At 52.7% G+C, this 18,027-nt stretch overlaps 1 long non-coding RNA gene across 5 annotated transcripts; it reads right to left on the bottom strand.

Moving 5' to 3' along the window:
- Nucleotides 1–318: 318 nt before the first annotated feature.
- LOC141423171 (uncharacterized) lies at nucleotides 319–14,820 on the bottom strand. Of its 5 annotated transcripts, none has more exons than XR_012447819.1 (4): nucleotides 14,696–14,820; nucleotides 4,191–4,464; nucleotides 2,491–2,622; nucleotides 319–705 (listed from the first exon to the last, which is right to left on the bottom strand). It is a non-coding gene; the product is annotated as an uncharacterized lncRNA (long non-coding RNA). The 5 variants fall into 5 exon arrangements; XR_012447818.1 differs by lacking the exon at nucleotides 14,696–14,820 and adding an exon at nucleotides 9,716–9,820; XR_012447816.1 differs by lacking the exon at nucleotides 14,696–14,820 and adding an exon at nucleotides 5,950–9,239.
- Between the last annotated feature and the right edge of the window lie 3,207 nt (nucleotides 14,821–18,027).

The raw sequence follows: 18,027 nt of genomic DNA, 5'->3' as shown, positions 1-18,027 counted from the left end.
CAGCATGAAGACACATCACTCTCACAGGGGACACCCCACCATGTGGCCAGCCAACAAGCCTGTGTCTGCATGTCTGCACAGGAAGGTTTCTGGTCACCCAACATGCTGTTGAGCAACAGCCTTCCAGGCTGAGGGGCAACTCTGCCCACAGCAGAGGCTCCCCGGGGAGTGTCCTTAGAGCAGGGCAGGCATGGACACCCGACAGGCTTCCTACATACAGCAGGCAGTTTTGCACCCAAGGCCCAAACTCCTGAGATTCCATATGCAGGTCCGGCCACTGCCCCTAAACACCAAATAAAGAGGCGTGGTGAAGGCAGAGAAAGGAGGTTTATTAGAGGGCCTGGGACGCGCCGTGGGAACAGGCAGAGTGAGCACTCAGACCATCTTCAGCCATCTTTGGGGTGTAGACGTGAGCTATAGGTTTCAGTAGACAAAAGAACTGGGGGCAGGGGACAAAGGTGTGCATAGTTAAACAGTCCCAGTCACAGGTGTGGTCTCCCAGAGGGGTTCCGCAGATGTTAGCGCTGTCATCACTTGAGGGGGGCAATCTGGTTCCCTTGAGATGACCGCTCCTCCTCCACGGTGTAGCCTCATCATCCCAGGTCATTGTTCTCTTTTGGAGGGTGGTCTGTCCTGCAGGGCTCCACTGTTCCTTATGGGAAGCTTCAGTCCCTTGTCATACAGATGTCATCAGTTCTGTCCTTTCTGGAATCCAAGGTGATTGCAAAGTGACTGCAGAGAGAATGGCTTAGAGCAGAGACAGATACAAAATGGAGGCAGGGATGCCAAGCTTCTCCAGTTTTTAGTTAATCCGTGGGCCTAAGTAAGGAGTCAGTGCTTTTCAGCAAAAGCAGTTTAAGCACCTCTTACAGCAGTACAACTCCCCCTCCTGTTAGTGGTGTGGCCAGGTCACCTGAGGGGTCAGAAACAGAGATCCTTTCCTGCTGTGAACTCCACACCACCCCAGGAGCTGGGAAGTCACGTGGAGTCCAGGCAGAGGGGTCGGCCCTGGACACAGCATGACCCTGCCATCCTTGGCTGACAAGGGGACCATGAGGTGAGGGCAGAACCTCAGCTGAGGGTCCACAGCAGCCACAGTCTGGGCCCCGTGTGGCTCTGGAAATAGACCAGTTAGAGGATGCTCAACTGAGAGAAGAAACAGCAAAAATGCTGTTCCACCTGTTGCTCCACAAACAGGAAAACAGGACACATTTGTGGGGGTGGGGAGCTGAGAAAGGGACACCAGGGAGAAAGGCAGGTGACAGCTGAAGAGGCAGCTGGGCCCACTGGGTGCAGTAAACAGGGCACACGGCCTGCAATGCCTCACCCTGGCTCTAGTGGCAGCAGGGAGCCATTGCAGGCTTGAGGGGAGGGCAGGCAGAGGTGTGCATGAGGATGAGAGGAAGGAATCCAGGACCTCTCCTCACACAGAGCCCCTCTCAGACAATGCACTCAGGGGTCACCAGGTCCCTCACATGGAACAGAGACCCGTGACTGAAGCAGGGCGGTGCCCGGGGCCCCTTTACTTCTGCCTGCACCTGGCAGAAACACCAAATGCTGCACAGGTGGCCACAGGCTAGCCAAGCTGGATGTAGCCTGGCGGCTATGAGGGAAGAAGCCCTGACAGTCTGGTTTACAAGTCCACCCTGGCTGTGCCCCAGTCAGGCTCTGAAACAGCAAAAGTCTCCCAGGCCCTGGGCAGCTGTGAGCTCAGGCTCCTTGGGAACACATCCAAGCCTGGAGATGTCTTGGCAGCTTCTGTGCAGCCCCTCTCTGGGGCTGCAACCCAAATGCCTGGCCCTTAGCACCCTCCCCACCCTAGGATGGCTGGAGTCAAAGGGGACACAAGGATCTGCCCAGGAACTGGCTGTGGATAGTCCAGAGGGATTTCAGAGGTCAGTGGTCAGGACATTTAGAGCCCAGAGGCTGTAGGACTGCCATCTTCCCGTGTGCACGAAGGGTCCCTGGAGACAGCCCAATGCAGCCCAGCACCTCTGAGTCACAGAGGTAACATCTGGAGCCGCTTAGAGCCTGCCAGGCAGCTGGCACGCAGGCATCCTACAAGAGCCGGCTGCCCACAAGCTGCCCCTCAGGATAAGCTCCACAGTTTCACTGGTGCTTCGCCTGCCTCCACTGCCTTACTGTAAAGGAGGCCAAGGCCACCTGCCCTGGGCCATGGTGTGGAGGATGGGCACAAAGCAAGGTCCACGGGGCAGGAGTGCCAGGGGCTCAGAGACCATGACTGCTCCAAACAGTCCACTGCATGGTCTAGTTGGCCTCCAGGAGGGTGCACAGAGCTGAGGGACTCTGGACAGGGTCAGGACAGGCAGAGGAAGCTGTGCAGAAATTGGGACAGGGAACCAGCAGGGACCCCACCCAGGCAAGGCGGCTGGGGCCCTGAGGTCCCTGGGCAGAGCTGGGAAAGGTTAGGCCCAGCTTCTGACAGGACAGATGAAGAAGGGAGAGCTGGGGATTTGTTCACACACCTACCGCCATCCTTCTCCTCCTCCTCCTCCTGACTGGAATCCAGGGCAGCCAGGCATGACCTGTGAGCCTCCAGTGATGTGCAGGGACTCCAGAGCAGTCCCCCGGAGGAGTTCTGTGGGAACCTCCACCCCGCGTCTGCACAGAAAGATATCCCCACCATCTTAGCACAAAAGCCAGTTTTGAGTAATATTAAGATGTTACTTATCTTTTTTGCTCAGTCCCTCTGTACAAAAAAGTTCATTGCTTTGGTTTCAAATCCTACATTGCAACAAACCTTTAAAAACAAAGAACATCACAGTACCTGAGACCACCGAAATGCTTTGCTCCAATAACACATTACATGGACCCAGAGCGTCATAGATTTCACCCAGAACCACCTATTGCAACACCCCCGGCACAGGAGGGGAGCCCAGCTGTCTCCCATTATACCAGATGGTAAGGAGATTCATGGAAATGTAAAACAGGACTGCTCTTTTCAAAAGTCTTTGTGTTTTGGAAAATAGAATTTAAAGTTATCATTAAAAACATGTTCTGTGAAGGTGTGCTGGGGATTTTTGATCAATAAATATTAATAGATAAAACTTGCAGGGGGGCTGGGGACAGCTCAAGTGGTAGAGTGCCCGCCTAGCAAGCACAAGGCCCTGAGTTCAAACCCCAGTGCCTCTCTGAACCCCACTCAAAAAAAATTTTTTTTAAATCTTGCATGAACAAAACTGTCTGCATTTCCTACAGTCTCTAAGCGTGGAATGGATCGTGAGTTGGGACGGTGAGACCTGTCACCACCGACCAAGGTCGAGTCCCTGGGTGGCTGTCCCCAGCTTGGCAGCCCCTCAGCTTCTGGGTCCAGAATCCCTGCCAGTGGGAACCCCAGAAGTGCAGGCTCTGAGAAACTTCCCAGCCTTTCTCAGCCTCGAGCCTGCCCTTCCTTCCCAAATAGCTGGGACCACCCCGTCATTTTCTTGGCCTGCTGCCCCAACTTCCCTCAACCCACACCACCCTTCCCCATCTTGGTTTCTCCCCCTGCAACCTCACAGTCCTCGTGGGAAAAAAAAAGGAGCCTTTGCATTCTGGCAAAGCAGCCCAGCTGTGGGGCTGTGACTCACCTCAACCTCACCCCACGCCAATGGCCGGTGTCCCCCGCAGTCACGGTGGGAACTGGTCCCAAACTGAATATGTGCAGATGGTGCCTTTTGGGGGTAAGTAAGGTATATGGGGGTCTTGGGATGGGCCTGACCAGACAGGACTCTAGCTTTAAGAGAAAAGGGAGGGGATATAGCTCATAGCTCAGTAGTAGAGTATAAGCCTAGCATGAGCAAGGCCCTGGGTTCCATCTCCCCACACTGCAAGAGAAGAAAAAAGGCACCTATCTGCAAGCCAGGGAGAGAGGCCTAACCAAACCTTGATCTCGAACTTCCAGCTCCAGAACTGTGAGAAGATGAGAGACCTATGGCATCTCGTTCTATAGCCCAGCTGACGGAGACTCCTCTCCCTACTCCACAAACAAGGGCCCCCTTTACAATCTTCTATAATCGATGCTATTGAGGCATGGCTTACACAGAAGAAAGAGTGCGTGTTTAAGGGTATGGTTTGGTGACCATACAAACGCACGTGCCATGACCACAGCCCCCTCAAGCCATGGGACATGTCTCTCAAGGAGACTTTATGCCTGGTGTTCCGTCCAGCACAAGCCCTGCGGTGCTCACCTGCTCCCAGGCACAGCCTGCTCCAGGCTCCCAGAAGCGGGGTCCCGCGGAGCCTCCTCTGTGTCTGGCTTCCTTCCTTCCCTCAGCAAACATCTTGGGATCTGTGTATCTTACACCGAGCAGTCTCCTTCCTGCAGATGCATGCTCACTGTTCATCCACCTCCTGCTGGTGGCCTTGATTTCTTGTCCATGTGAACAAAGCTGCAGTGAATGTCCTTGTACAAACGGTTGTGAGGACTATGTCTTCATTCGTCTTGACGAAATACTGAAGATGCTGAAGGAAAAAAAAATACCTGTGAGTGGAATGGGTGGACCATCAGGCGAGAGCAAGTGTAACTTTATACGATGGCCAGTTTCCAAGTGGCCGCACTGTGTAAACCCCCTGCCCGTGGGTGACCCTTCACTCCACAACCTCACCAACTTTTGGCTAAGTCAGTCTCTTTGATTTCAGACACTCTGTGGGTGAGCAGCGGTATCTCATTGGTTTGAATTTGCACTAAATGAGCGACAGGTAAACTGTGACACGAGTGGGTAGATGTAGATCTAGAGGTAGACTTACATGTGTGTGCATATGTGTACATCCATATATATTGTGTACTTTGGTGTAGTATACCTGCACCACAGTCTAAAATACGGTAGCTTTATAGTAAGTCCTAAAATTGTGATTTAAGACCCCAACTTGGTTAGTATTATTTTGTCTATTCAAAGGCCTTCGGGTTTCCATAGAAATTTTAGAATTAGCTTCTCAGTGTCTACAAAAAAGACATTGATTAGGATCATGTTAAATGAAAATATCAGCTGAAAGTCGTGGTGCACCCATACGATCCCAACACTGGAAGGCTGAGGCAGGAGGATGTGATGCCAATCTGGGCTACACAGCAAGAACTTGTCTCAAAAAAGAAAAATCAAGTTTAGAGATTCTTATAGAAACAGAGAGAGAGAAAGAAAGAAAGAGCTAGCTGGACTCACACCTGTAGTCACAGCTACTTTGTAGGTGGAGATAGAAGGACTGCAGTTTAAGTTCAAGGCCAGCACAGGCAAAAAGCAAGACCCCATCTCAATAAACAAACTGCTCGTAGTGTAGCACACTTACAATCCCAATATGCATAGGCATAGGTAGGAGGATCGCGGAATTCAAGGCTGGCCCAGGGCAAAAACCATGAGACCCAATATGAAAAATAACTAAGGCAAGAAGTGCTGGGGAGTGGCTCAGGTGGTAGAGCGCCTGCAGCAATTGCAAGGCCCAGAGTTCAAACCCCAGCACCACCAAAAGAAAGTCTAAACATAAAAAAGTCTAATATTTTGAGAAAAGTTAAGCTTAAAAATACCGAGTTTTCCAACTCATGCATGATATATTTCTCTACTCTCCAGATCTTTAATTCTGCGCAGTGATTTTTATCCATTTTCTTAGCTTTCTCCACAGTGATACATAGTGTTTGATACCATCGCAGATGGTAACTTTTCCTTCTCCCGCCATTCATGCCGGAAACACGGTGGGATGCCTACACCCTCACGCTACCTACAGACAGGCAGCGCCACAAGCTGTGGCATGGAACACAACAGACCTGAATCCAAGCCAGCCAGTGACCAGCACCTGCCCTGGGCTATGGTGTGGCTATCCGCTTTCCCTTGGCCCTTCAGCTCAGCAGCCAGAGCCCTAAGGTCAGTTGTCCCCTGAGGCCAGTCTGTTCCTGGAGTCAGTCTACACCCTGAGGTCAGTCCCTTGAAGCTAGTTTGCCCCCCTGAGATCAGTCCTTACTCTAAGGTCAATCTGTCCCTGAGGCCAGTCTGCCCCCAGGGTCTGTGTGCCCAGACCCATTCCCTCTAATGCCTTAGGCAGGACTTCAAAGGGACCACCAGTTGCCTGTGCCCCAGGGTTCTCCTTCTCTGGGTGGAATCTGGTTCCCAGCTCTGCCATCTGCCCTCCAGCACAGTAGCCCCTGCAGGTTCCGGGCAGCCTGTGAGTTTGGGCACCGCCTGCCTGGATCACAGGTTTGAGTCCAATTTCCTTGGTGATCTGGATCTTCACGTGAAGTTCTAGCATCTCTTCCATGTTGGTTCCTGCAGTCAAAATTTCATATTTAACGGGCACAGTGACTTCTGAGGCCACAAGCCTCACCAGGCAGTGCTCGGAAGGAGCACTCAGGGTGTCCAGGTGAGCGAACGCAATGAGCAGGACGTAAAGTCAGTGTCTAGAACACACAGGCCCAGCGTGGCTCCCACCACAATCCAGAGCAAGTAGGTGGGAACAGGCTCAGCTCCATAGTGTCATTGGAGGACTCAGGCTCCTTCTACCCAATGGCTGTGCTCCATCTGCCTTCAGGTCCTTTGCCATGGTAGGTATCACAGAGATGGCACAGGAGATAGTTTATGGGCCAGGTCCAAAGTGGCACCATCACTTCAGAACCCAGCCCTAGGCTCCACCTAGCAGGAAGGATGCTGGGCAGTGGGTGTGGCTGTTGCCAGCCTATGGGGAACAATGCTACTGGGGTCAAGTCCAACCTGGTGACCATCCCTAGCGTGGCTCAGCGGGGGCCACCCTGCACTGGGGTCTCCTCTTGGCAAGGGAAGCACTCCACCTGTCCATGCCTCCTGTGATTCTCCAGGGGGCCTGACACTTCGAGACTCCTTGGTGGTCCTGGGCGAGGCCATGCTGCAGTCCAGGTCAGGAACAGAGCCTGGGGCCCCCTTTCCAGTGTTCAAGCGCCATGCAGAGACACCACCCCACTGCAGGCACCCAGACACCTGATGGGCACCTAACTGCAACTTCCATCGCCCCACTAGGAGTCAGGTGTGACCCTCCTGCAAATCTCAGGGTTTTCTCTATTTGGTGATCTTTTCTCGGGTCACTGGTTAGCCATTTCATTTATGTGTGACTGTAGGATCATGTCAGCATGATGCTAGAGAATTCTAGAGTTGAAGGAAATGGAAAACCAACAGGAAGAAAGAAAACACCATTTTAAACTGAAAGGCTGTGTTTGCACAGCAGAAGATTTAGAGCTTTTTAAAAACTCAGTAATTATCTCTCTTGCCTGGTTTTTATTGAGTTGGCAAAATCTGTTAATACTTGATGGTTTTGCGGTACGCATGAAGATATCACGGCTAAGTCTGTGTGAGAATGGTTTCCCTTTGGTGTTTGCCAACTTCGAAAAGAAAGTCCTTTCTCGTTAACTTTGAACTGACGTTAAGGAGCTGGAACTTGGGATTTCCTTTTAGCAACTGGAAATCTTCAGGCCTGGCCTTTGCTAGAGAGCTCAGCTGAGAACCTGGGGTGCAGCACGGCCACTGAGGCTGTTTCCGTGAGGTCTCCTAACTGTGTGGGCGCTGTCCTGACAGCCCTGAGCCCCGCAAGCCGGCTCTCCCTCTCCCGTTGACTGCTTAGTCATTTGGCAGTGGTCTGAGGCCCCTTCCAAATGTTTCCATTTATGGTTAGAATTCGGTCTTCCCAGTTTGGTCACACAGATGGGAACACTTAAGTGATCAGACAGCACTGCAGAGCTTCTCTCAAGAGCAGCCAACATCGGAGCAGAGCTGAGCGGAAGGGGCTCAGCTACAACTGGATGGAAGCAGACATGTCCTATATCCCGCTGTGCCCTCAGGTGGGGCCCACGTCCTCCAGGAAGGCCTCTGTGCTCCTGCCGAGCTCTCGTTAAGAACATGGTCATAGGTAGAGCACATCTGGGGCACTCAGTGCCACCACACCGGTCAGTGTGGCCACCACACCAGTTGCTTGGTTTGTTGTTTAATGCCTGATACCCCAGGAGACTGTGATTCCTCTGAGGCAGGAGCCATCTGCCTTCTGTAGGATGGAGGCAGACAGTGGAGAGTGAGAACCCCTATTTTGGTCACTCTCAACCCATTTGGCCCTGGGCCCTGGGCCCTGGGCCCAGAAATGTCCTGATGACTGGAGGACAGTAGACAGTTACAACAAGCAGCACACAGATCCTCGGGCCCCACAGGGCTTGCTTCACCTAAAGTCCCCAAGCTCCAGGGCCTTGCTGTGTCCAGAAGCCTGGCTCCCACTTCTCTCCCCAAGGACTGGATCCTTTGGGGCCACTTGGCACTCCTGGGGCCTGACCCATCATGGGGCCCCTCCTCCATATCACACCTTCTTCCCAGGCTAGAGGGAGGCACTGGGCACAGGGAGTTCAACCTCCACAACCTGGAGAGACGAGAAGAGGGTTCCAGACAAAGAGAGGGCGTCTCCTCCACCACGTCAGCCAGTTCTCAAAACAACCCCTTGTCCCTTTTATGCTGTGATAGGGAGAACATTCTGCCCTGTCTCTCAGGTTGTCGCCAAGACGCCAGTCTCCACCAAGCTGGGCCTGTTTGCTCACCACAATGGTACCCAGTGGAGGTACCATTGACTGCTTTTGAGCCATATTCATTTTGCATCTCTCTCTCAGAAGAACAAGGATCCCTCCTAGAAAGAGTGAACCTTACCCTTGGGCTGTACTTCCCTGCTGGACCTGGAGACAGGACTGAGCTGTTGTCACACCTGGCAGGTAACTCGGTGCCTCACGTCCTCACGTGAAAGTGCACTGGGCCTCGCCCCAGGCTACTTCTGGAATTCTCTGTCTCATGGGGCCAGTGATATAGTCTTGCTATCGTCTGGCCACAACGGCTACACATGAACCAGCACATCTTCAGCATCAAAGGAAAAATTTCGAAGTTAAAAACATGCCTCGTTCAAAATTCACAATGAACATACGGCAAAGATTCTCTCCAGGTTCTACAAGAGGCAGTCCTGAGTTTGGGGGTGGAGGTTCAGACACATTAGGGGAGCAGGGCCACGGGGCCCTGGGAAAAGCTGCACTACCCGCGATGAGGGCTGAGGCAGAGACGGCACTGCCCTGTCCAACAGCAGCAAACCGCTCACTCTCGGGTGATCTGCTCTGCCGGAGGGTATCGCAAGCCAGCACACGGCTTCAGAGTCCAAGCCCTGGGCGGGGTGTACAGCCCAGAATAATCCTGGGCGAGCAGCACACCAGAACCATCTGGAAGGGACACATCACTCCCTCTCTGCTTCCACTGCAAGCATTAAATAAACGAAGGTTGCAATGGAGGATGCAGGGCGTGTGCTCACCCAGGCACCCTGCCTTCAGCGTCTGTGTGGGCGCCTGCGTGTTCACGTCGTTCATCTTTGCTCTGCATCTCACAGCACTGCGGCTTTTGCTTAGCAGACTCGTACATGCGAACTGTGCCCTCACCTCTGAAAAACTAACAGGACGCTTTGTGTCGCTGACTGAAGGGGGCTGCTTATATTCCCACCACAGCCTTCAAACGCTGGGGTGCCGACGTGCCTCACCCTCGGGTTTCTGACGGTTAAAGGATCCCAAGGGTTAAAATATTTGTTAAAAAGTTTGTATGTCACATTCAAGAACTCACTTTTAAATGGCCCTGTGAAAGGAAATGCCCGGCCTCCCTGTCGTGCCAGCCACCCCCTCAGAAGTGGGCACTTGGGCTCTGGCCCTGGACTTGTCCTCACACCTTCCTACCCTCAGGGCATCACCCTCCCCACCCACCTGCTGTTCCCTCTGCTCCTGACTTGCAGCTCTAGAAGAAATGAAGGAATGACTAGACTGGATGGGGACAGGCAGGGAGCTCACTGAATCGAGGCCCACATTCCCCTCCCCACTCTGGCCACCCCCAAATACCGTCCTCACTCTCAGTATCTCCCTGGTCTGCCTCACTGAGCCTCGCTTCCGCATGAGGAGGACTGTGGTGAAATAGGAGTGTCCTGGGAATCCACTGAGCCAAAACTCACAGTGGAAAGTGGGTCACAGGGTGACCACAGTGAATCACGCTGGACGGAATACAGCCACCCCCGCTGCCTGGGTCCTGCGGGAACTTCCAGTGGAAAGTCGGCTTCTGACTCAGAGGGTGGGACGATGGCCCCCGCGGGGCAAGTACGAAGTCCCTCGCTACAGCTCAATCCATCTGAAATGAGCATTTATTGAGCTTTTATGAATCACCTTCAGACCCTGTGCACAGCTCAAGGTGGGAAGAGGCCACTCAGACCTGGATGGGCCAGGTGGAATCCTCAGTGGGCATCAACTCCAGGTCTTCAGATGGGGACAGGTGCAGATGGCAGAAAGTGCATTTCAGATGGAGCATGGAGGGAGAGCTGAGCCAGCCCTTGAGCCAGCCCTGGGGAATGGACAGAACCACTGGCAGGAAAAGATCAGCTTGGCTGCATCATGGGCGCCCAGGTAGGGGCTGCTGTAGAAGAACTGCATCACTCAAAGCTACCCAGTGTACAACACCTACACCTGCCCCGTGCACATCTGGTGTTGCAGAAAGGCTGTTGCCTGAGCATTGAGTGTGGAGTGGGAGGGTGAGAAAACCCTCACCTCCACAGAAGGATAAGAAATGCAAGGAGTCCTGCAGAGTTGACAGACAGGTCCCTGTTATGGCTTTAATATGAGATGTCCACCACAGGCTTGTGGACAGAACCACTGGCAGGAAAAGGTCAGCTTGGCTGCGTCACGGGCCCCCAGGTTGGGACTACTGTGTATGCAGACCATCACCCACACATGTTGAACTCTTGTTCCCCAGCCAGTGGCACTATTTTAGGAGGTGGTAGAAACTTTGGGTAGAAACTTTCTCCAGTTAGGTGGGACCAGTCTAGAGGAAGTAGGTCCTGGGGGAGAAGTTTTATATTGAGTCCCTAGTTCCCTCCTTTCTCTCTCTCTCTCTCTCTCTCTCTCTCTCTCTCTCTCTATTCTTTCTCAACAATGGACTGACACCTCTGAAACTGTGAGGCAAAATTAATCCTTCCTCACCTTAAGTTGTTCATGCCAAGATGTCATCACTGCCCCTGGGGCAGGATTGCTAGACCTTTCAGGTGGTCAGTTGTGTCAGGATGTATGGAAGAGCACAAGGTGCACCCATTCCTGCCCCTCAGTCCCTTCGCCACATCTCTCCAGCACTGTCCATAGAAGAGGAAAGGAGAGTTCAGCCAGCATTTCAGGAACAGGAGTGGCCATTTGTTCATTTCTGGTTTATTCTCACTAGAAACACAGGCTGGCCTGCTCTAGGTTACTCTGTGTTGTACAGAACAGCAGCTCTCACACTGTGCCTGGCCCTGACTTACTCCATTTTAGAAAGCAACAGTTTTGACCTGACTCACTCCATTTTTGAGTACAAGTGCCAAGGTAGGAAGAGTTATTTATACAAATAAGACTTGTTTCTTTAAGTAAACAACCATTGGCTGCCAGCACAAACTGACAATAATTAATTTATGCCAATTAAACCTGTGAATATATCAAATGGTATCAGACACTTGAGCTTATCAATCCACCAGATGTGACCTCCTCACCTGGGACTGTGAAGGAGGGAGTACCCCAAGACTGAGTGTGGCAGGCACACTGGCCCACCACCCAGTCACCCATCACACATTCCTGGCCTCATCTGGGAAAATGGCCAAAGCAAAAGACCTCTGCCTCTGTCTGAGGCTCCAGCTCCAGTGCAGCTTCTCCTGCCTGTGACACACTGTCCACTTCAAACTGACCTGGAACTGGCCTGCTACCTGGACCTGCATCTGACAGCTCTGTGCCTGTGGTTCACAGAACCCCTGGTCTGATCCCTACCAAGACTTTTCCTTGTGTCTGATCCAGCTCTCTCCCTGTGCCTCCAGAACAGCCTTTGGAACTCTGCAGTCTCTAACCCTTTCTTTGCATCCTGTAACATATTATACTTAGAGCTTTATTTACATATATAATTGTGTGAAGTGAAATGTGTGATTTGAGAGTCCATATTAGTAATTGTGATGGGAATAAAAAACAGGTGGACATGAATACCAAGTGAAACCAATAATACTTGGTAAATTAAGTACTTTTGGTGAATTAAGGCCAATGAAATTTGTGAATTTGTTGTGACTCAATGAACTCTGACATTGTGGAAAGACACAAATGTGTCCATCACTCACAATTCTCATTAAACCTGAGAAGAGGGGAACAGGAAGCCCTGAGTTCTCTATCTTAGGATGAGGGGCTGATGTTCCCAGGCCTGACCCTCAAGACTGAGCATCCCAGGCCCTTGCTTGGACCCAGAACATGCTGCCCTCCGCGGGGCTTTCTCCTTTGTGGTAATTCTGTGGCTGTCTCTCTATTTTTCACTTGTAAACCATAAAAGGCCCACCAAAATCCCCACAGCAGCACTACCTGCACCTGTGTTTTCAACCTGTAGCCCCAGGGGTCCTTGATCCCAACTGTGCTTGGGAAGAGGCCAGGTGGGCCAGCCTCTCACCTGGAAGGGGAGCCAGAAGCCCAACACCTATCCAGGTCATCTGAACCCACAGGAGAAGGCCTTGTCTCCCCCCACCATGAAAGTCACTGATCCCTGGGGCAGGCAGGCCACAGCCCTACTGCACTGCAGAGTCCAGGGCTGGACTGAAGCCGGGAGTACAGGGACATGAGGTGGGTGTCTGTACCAACTGCTGGGTGCTGAGTCCCCTGGATGTATGTCCTGTCACCCTGCCTGTGGCTTGTCCAGGAGCAGTGCCTGGTGAAACAGCCAGTCACCACCTGTGCCTTCTTTGCTCACACTAACTTCTGGTGACTCTCAAAAGAAAGGCCGGCTATGGTGGCATTACTCACACAGTCAAAGGCAGAACAACCCAGACAGCCACCAGTTATGAGTGGATAAAAAATATGGACATTGTGTGGTGGAGTCCTATTCAGCACCCATACATGCTGTCACGTAGCACACCTGGAGAGTTGTGCTCAGTGGAAGATTCCAGACACAGAAAGCCACAGGTGGAGTGACTACTTGTGTGACCCATCCAGAGCAGCAGATCCAGAGACAGGAAAGACACAGCAGACTGCTGCCTGCCAGAGTCTGGGGAGGGGGATCGCTTAACAGGTGCAAGGTTCCCCTGGGGAAGAGCAGTGTTCTGCACAGGTGGAGGGGAATGATGAGCTGACAATTTTAACTGCTTAAAGCAATTAATTTTACACAAATTTCACAACTAGGATGGATAGAAGGATCGCCAGGTGCCTTTGGCACAGCCAGGAGCACAAAGGACTGGACAGCCCAGGTCCTTACCTGACCCTGGCTCATTCAGCCCTCCACAGGACTGAGGCCAGGCCCTGGGTCCTGTCGTTTGAGGACACCCCCTCAGGAGGCCTCACAATGGCAGCTGAGCAGGGCTGGTAGGAACATGCCTTCCAGGCCGAGGGCAGTAAACTGCACACATGGTGTAACAGTTTGGATCTGAGATGTCCCCCATGCTGAAGGCCTGGTCCCTGATGTTGCAGCAGTCAGCGTCAGGTCCTCTGGAGGGTGGAGTAGACCATGAGGCTCTGGCCTCAGTAATGCATTAATCCACTGATGGATTCATGGCTCAGTTTGAGGAGGGCTTTGTAATGAAGGTGAGCAAAGGAAAGAAAGCTCATTCCTTCCCAACTGACGTGAGATGGGCAGGTTTTCACTGCCTCACCAAAGGCCAAGAGCAAAGGAGCCAAGCGGCCACAGACGGTAGCCTTGAGCCAAACTAAACCTTCCCCCCTTTAAGTTGATTTTCTCAGGTATTTTGTCACAGCAATAGAAAGCTGACTAACACAGTTCACAAGAACTGAGCAACTGCCCAGTGTGACTGGCTGGCAAAGAGCTGAGACCCACCCCTGGCACGTATCCTGGTGAAACAGAGGCTGGCTTCGCCTTGCTCTGCAAAGGGGAAGAGGGGGCACACTGGCAGTGCCTGGAGCCTTGTCTACTCTGGGAAGACCTGGGTTGGCAAAAAGCACTGATGTTGGATCCCATGGATGGACTTGGAGCCCCACCAGCCTGTGGCATCTGGCTCTACGCCTCTTCTTTTAAGATCACAGCCCCCTCCTTTCCGGTCCTAATTCCTGATGTTCAGTGTGCTAAGGAGGGGACCCCTCCCTCGTATTTATAACATCTGAGTAAGGCAGGCCAGTGTCTCTCTGTGGTTGGTTTTATTTAATGCACTCCTGATCTAATGCTGACAGTTACTGCAGTGTTTCCCTGACCCTAGCTGGGAGTCACCTCAGGGGTGGCTCAGCTCCTGGCCCTGAGACAGTGGCATGGAATACCCGACCCGGTCTCCCACCTCCCGTCTGGGTGTACATGTGCGTGGCCTGGGCGGGGCAGCGGCCAGCAGAACAGAGCACAGTGTTGTAGGAGTGGGGCTGGTGTGTCTCCTCTCTCTGTGCACACAGATGCTTTTGAAGTCAGTTTGGATTTTTGTGGAAACTTCATTTCTTATTTTTCCCTCTTGTTCCTCTGGTAACACCAAAAACAAACACACAAGAGTGTGTCACCTGGCTCCCAGCTGCATTTTCCCAGCAGACACCTAAGGCTGGAAACTCAGCAAGGCTCGGGAGCCAGAAACCCAAGTGATCCCTCATTTAACTCCTTCTCCCCCACAGCCCTCAACCTCACACCCAAAGCCCCAGGGGCCAAGGTCAGGCTAGGGCTGTTTTTCCCACACTATACAACAGGCTTCTCCCCAGACCTGGAGGAACGACGAATGAACTCACACAAACTTTGCTCCACAGCAAGCTGAGGATTCCTTGTAGAAATCACAGAAGGTCACTGGGAAATACCGTGCCTATATTCCAGCCTTCTTCTCATTGCAAATTCAAGAAACAGGCACAGAGGAATGCCACACCGTGAGTTAGTGGCAAAACCAGAAAGAGGGGCCCTGGCTCCTACCCTCCCCTCCCCTCCCCTCCCCTCACGCCGCTCGCGGCCCCACTGGGGGAAGGCAGCTGTGCGCACGGTCTGGGACCCCACAGGCCCCGGGAACTGGCAGCTTCATCAGTTCTGTTCCTGCTGACTTGTTCTATTTTTATTCTAAACAAAGAATTTCCTATTTCTACCCAGTTTTGAATCCCAAATATGCACTTTAACCGTACAGACACTTTTCTAACACATCCTAGCACACCATACATCGATGCACCAAATGGTCAGGCCACCTCCACCGTGGGCCAAGCCTGTGGGGTACTGGGGTGGGGGTGCCCTGAGAGCCTGGCCTCCCACCAGCAGACGTGCACACAGGCTGTGCTGTGGAGGTTCGCTCCCCTCTACACGTTTACCAGTGACAATGCTGATTGCTAAGGCCTCGCGCATCTCATACCTTGGACGAAAATGTCCAAGATGCTGAAGACCCCTAGTTACCGAGGTCATTGCCCCAGCTGCTTCACTGTGTGACCCTTGACAATTTTCAACCACTCTGGCCTCCCTGGGTGGACAATAGAACTCTAGAACTATCTTTCTGTTTTCTAAACAATCTTGTTCTGCTGAGTGTTACCATATATTTAACGAAAGCATACAAAAGTAATTTACACTACTTTTCAGTTTTCAGTAAAATTTGGGGAGAAAATTTCAGGCAAAATAGTAATTTGAAAAGCAGTCTTTAACTCTCCCACCCCAAGTCCTTTCAAAAGGCATCTGGGCTAGAAATTCCCCACCCTCTCTAAAAATGTGCTCAGGCCAGAAGCCAGGGAGAGCTGGGCCCCTGCCCAGCAGCCTCCCAGCCTTTGTGTGAGTGATAAGCCAAGCAGGGCCATCTGAGGACTGTCTGGTCCCTCTGGAGGGTGACCCAGGATCTAAGGCTTGGGACAGTCAGGGGCACACACACCCCAGACTCTCCTGCTTTTGAGGGTGATTGCATTTGGCATTGCGACCTAGAGATCCCCGGACTTTTCCTGGACCAGCTGCCCTTACCAGCAGCTTCTGCCCAGGCTGCTTGGCTCCGCCTCACAGTCCCTCTCCCTAGATCTGGAGGTAAATCTTTCTCCTTTCATCTTGCTGAGGAATGTGGACGGGAGCATGCAGTCCCAGACAGAACCCACCTTGGCTCCAACTTGATGTAGGCTATGAGCCACTTGGACAGACATTTCAAAAACTGGATAGGGAAAATGACAGCAGTTAATTTTTTAAATGCTACCGCTGAACAAAAAGAGACGAGGTGTTAGGTCAGGCCTTCCGAGAAGGAGAGCCAAGATGGGCTGAGCTGTGCAGATGTCTCAGGAAAGACGAGGGGGAGGGAGCCCAAGGCATGGGGGGATAGAGGGTGGTTGGATGAGGGCAGGACTGAGCACAGACAGACCCACGGAGGGGGTGGATTCTTGATCCCCATCATTCCTTCATGGAGCCCTGTGCCCACAGAAGTAGACCTGCCTTGGTCATGAGGGGCAAGTCCTCTGCAAAGTGTGACCTAGCCAACACGTGGTCAGGACCAAGAGCAACCAATCAGCCCCGCCACCGAGCAGAGCACTTCGTGGCCTCACTTGCTGGCCCAAGCACTGCTAGGATCTGTGTCTCCACTCAGGTCCAGTGCCAGTCCAGAGTCAGCTCCTCCATGATTCTCACGGGGAGCCTGGGGCAGGGTGCAGTGAGGGAGCCACAGCCCTGGTCCCCACAGCTGACTCAATACCACCACCACCTTGCCCCTGTCCCGAATCCCCACAGCAGCTATCTCCAAATAGTTCTCACTGGCTTCTCTGGGTGTGGCCCAAAACTTAATTCCCGAGGGACCAAGGGTCCATCCACAGAGTGATGAGGAAAGGAGGCACTCAAGAGAATCACACGGATTCAAATGCATTCCTCTGCCAGTTACCCTGCCAAGACAATGACTGTTCTTCCTGGCCCCAGAACACAAGGCCAAGATGACTTAGTGGCAGCTGATACTCATGTGAGACTTCACATGAAGGGACCAGACCTTCCACCCTGTACAGCCCAGAGTTGCAGGACAGAAAGCACAAGATCCCCTGGTAGCCCAGAGAGATGGGCACGTCTGTGCCCAGCTTCCCATGCCTGGACTCTGGCATTCTGCTATTGGGTACTGTGCCATCCGAAGGTCTCTGTGTCTACTGCATCCTGAAGGAGAACCCCGTCTCCGGCGGGTGGTTCAGCTTCACCTTTAGTAAGCTGTCCAGGCCTCCTATGAGCTAGCTGACGATGGTGCGTGTGACAGAGCAGTGGACCCTGCAGTCAGGAGCCCATTACTTCCCTTGATGCAGGTCTCCTGGCTACAGACTACACTTGTGCACCGGTGCTCTGTAAGCCCCCCGACATCAGGAAAGGTAGACCCGTACCTAATATAATGCACCCCTGTAGCCAGGATGGTCATCAGCCAACACCACTGACTTGTCATCATGTGTCCAGTCAGTCTCTCTGAGGAATAATGGTGTCATAAAAGGGTCACAGTTGCTCTCTGTTGCTGAGAATTTCAATACTCAGAGGTGGAAGGGTCTGCCTTGGAAGTGGACATCTGTGCTGCTCTTGCCCCATCCCTACCACTGGGCCCACTCTGTCCTTTTGCCCACCGTACCAGTCCTGGGTGACAGATGGGACACCTGGAAAGTGCTGCCAGCCAATACTTTGGTCACCTGGTTGTTCTGGTCTCTTTGGTGGCAAATGTTTTCTGGTGGGCGTTAACAAGTGGCCAGGTCTTCACACACTGTGTCCCCTCCTGAGTGCCCATTCTCATGCTCCCCTGTCCCAGAGACCTTATTCCTGACCGCTAGGGCTTTTCCTTCAGTCCCTGACCAGACAGCCAGGCTGTTGTTCTCTGCCCAGGAATCTGTATGTTTGCATCTTTTCCGTGTGTCTTCCACACGGGGCTGATAGGCACAGGGACACTGCCTGAAGGGTTTCCCATGGGGAAAGCCATGCTTCCCACTGTCATCAGAGATGTCCTTGCTGTGGCTGGGATGCAGCTGCTGTCCCACCTGCAAACCAGGCTTGGATCTTCCTCCCCCTTCACCTGGTCACAGGCGTAGGCAGGGCCATGGCTTAGAGGCCCTGGGCTGCTCACTGTCCTGTAGTCTTAGGACAGGGCAGACCCTACCTTGTAACCAGCATT

The sequence above is a fragment of the Castor canadensis genome, chromosome 5 (genome assembly GCF_047511655.1).
Source record: "Castor canadensis chromosome 5, mCasCan1.hap1v2, whole genome shotgun sequence".
In the NCBI taxonomy this organism is placed as follows: domain Eukaryota; kingdom Metazoa; phylum Chordata; class Mammalia; order Rodentia; family Castoridae; genus Castor; species Castor canadensis.
The sequence above is the reverse complement of the archived record's forward strand: the minus strand, read 5'-3'. Positions and strand labels throughout refer to the sequence as shown.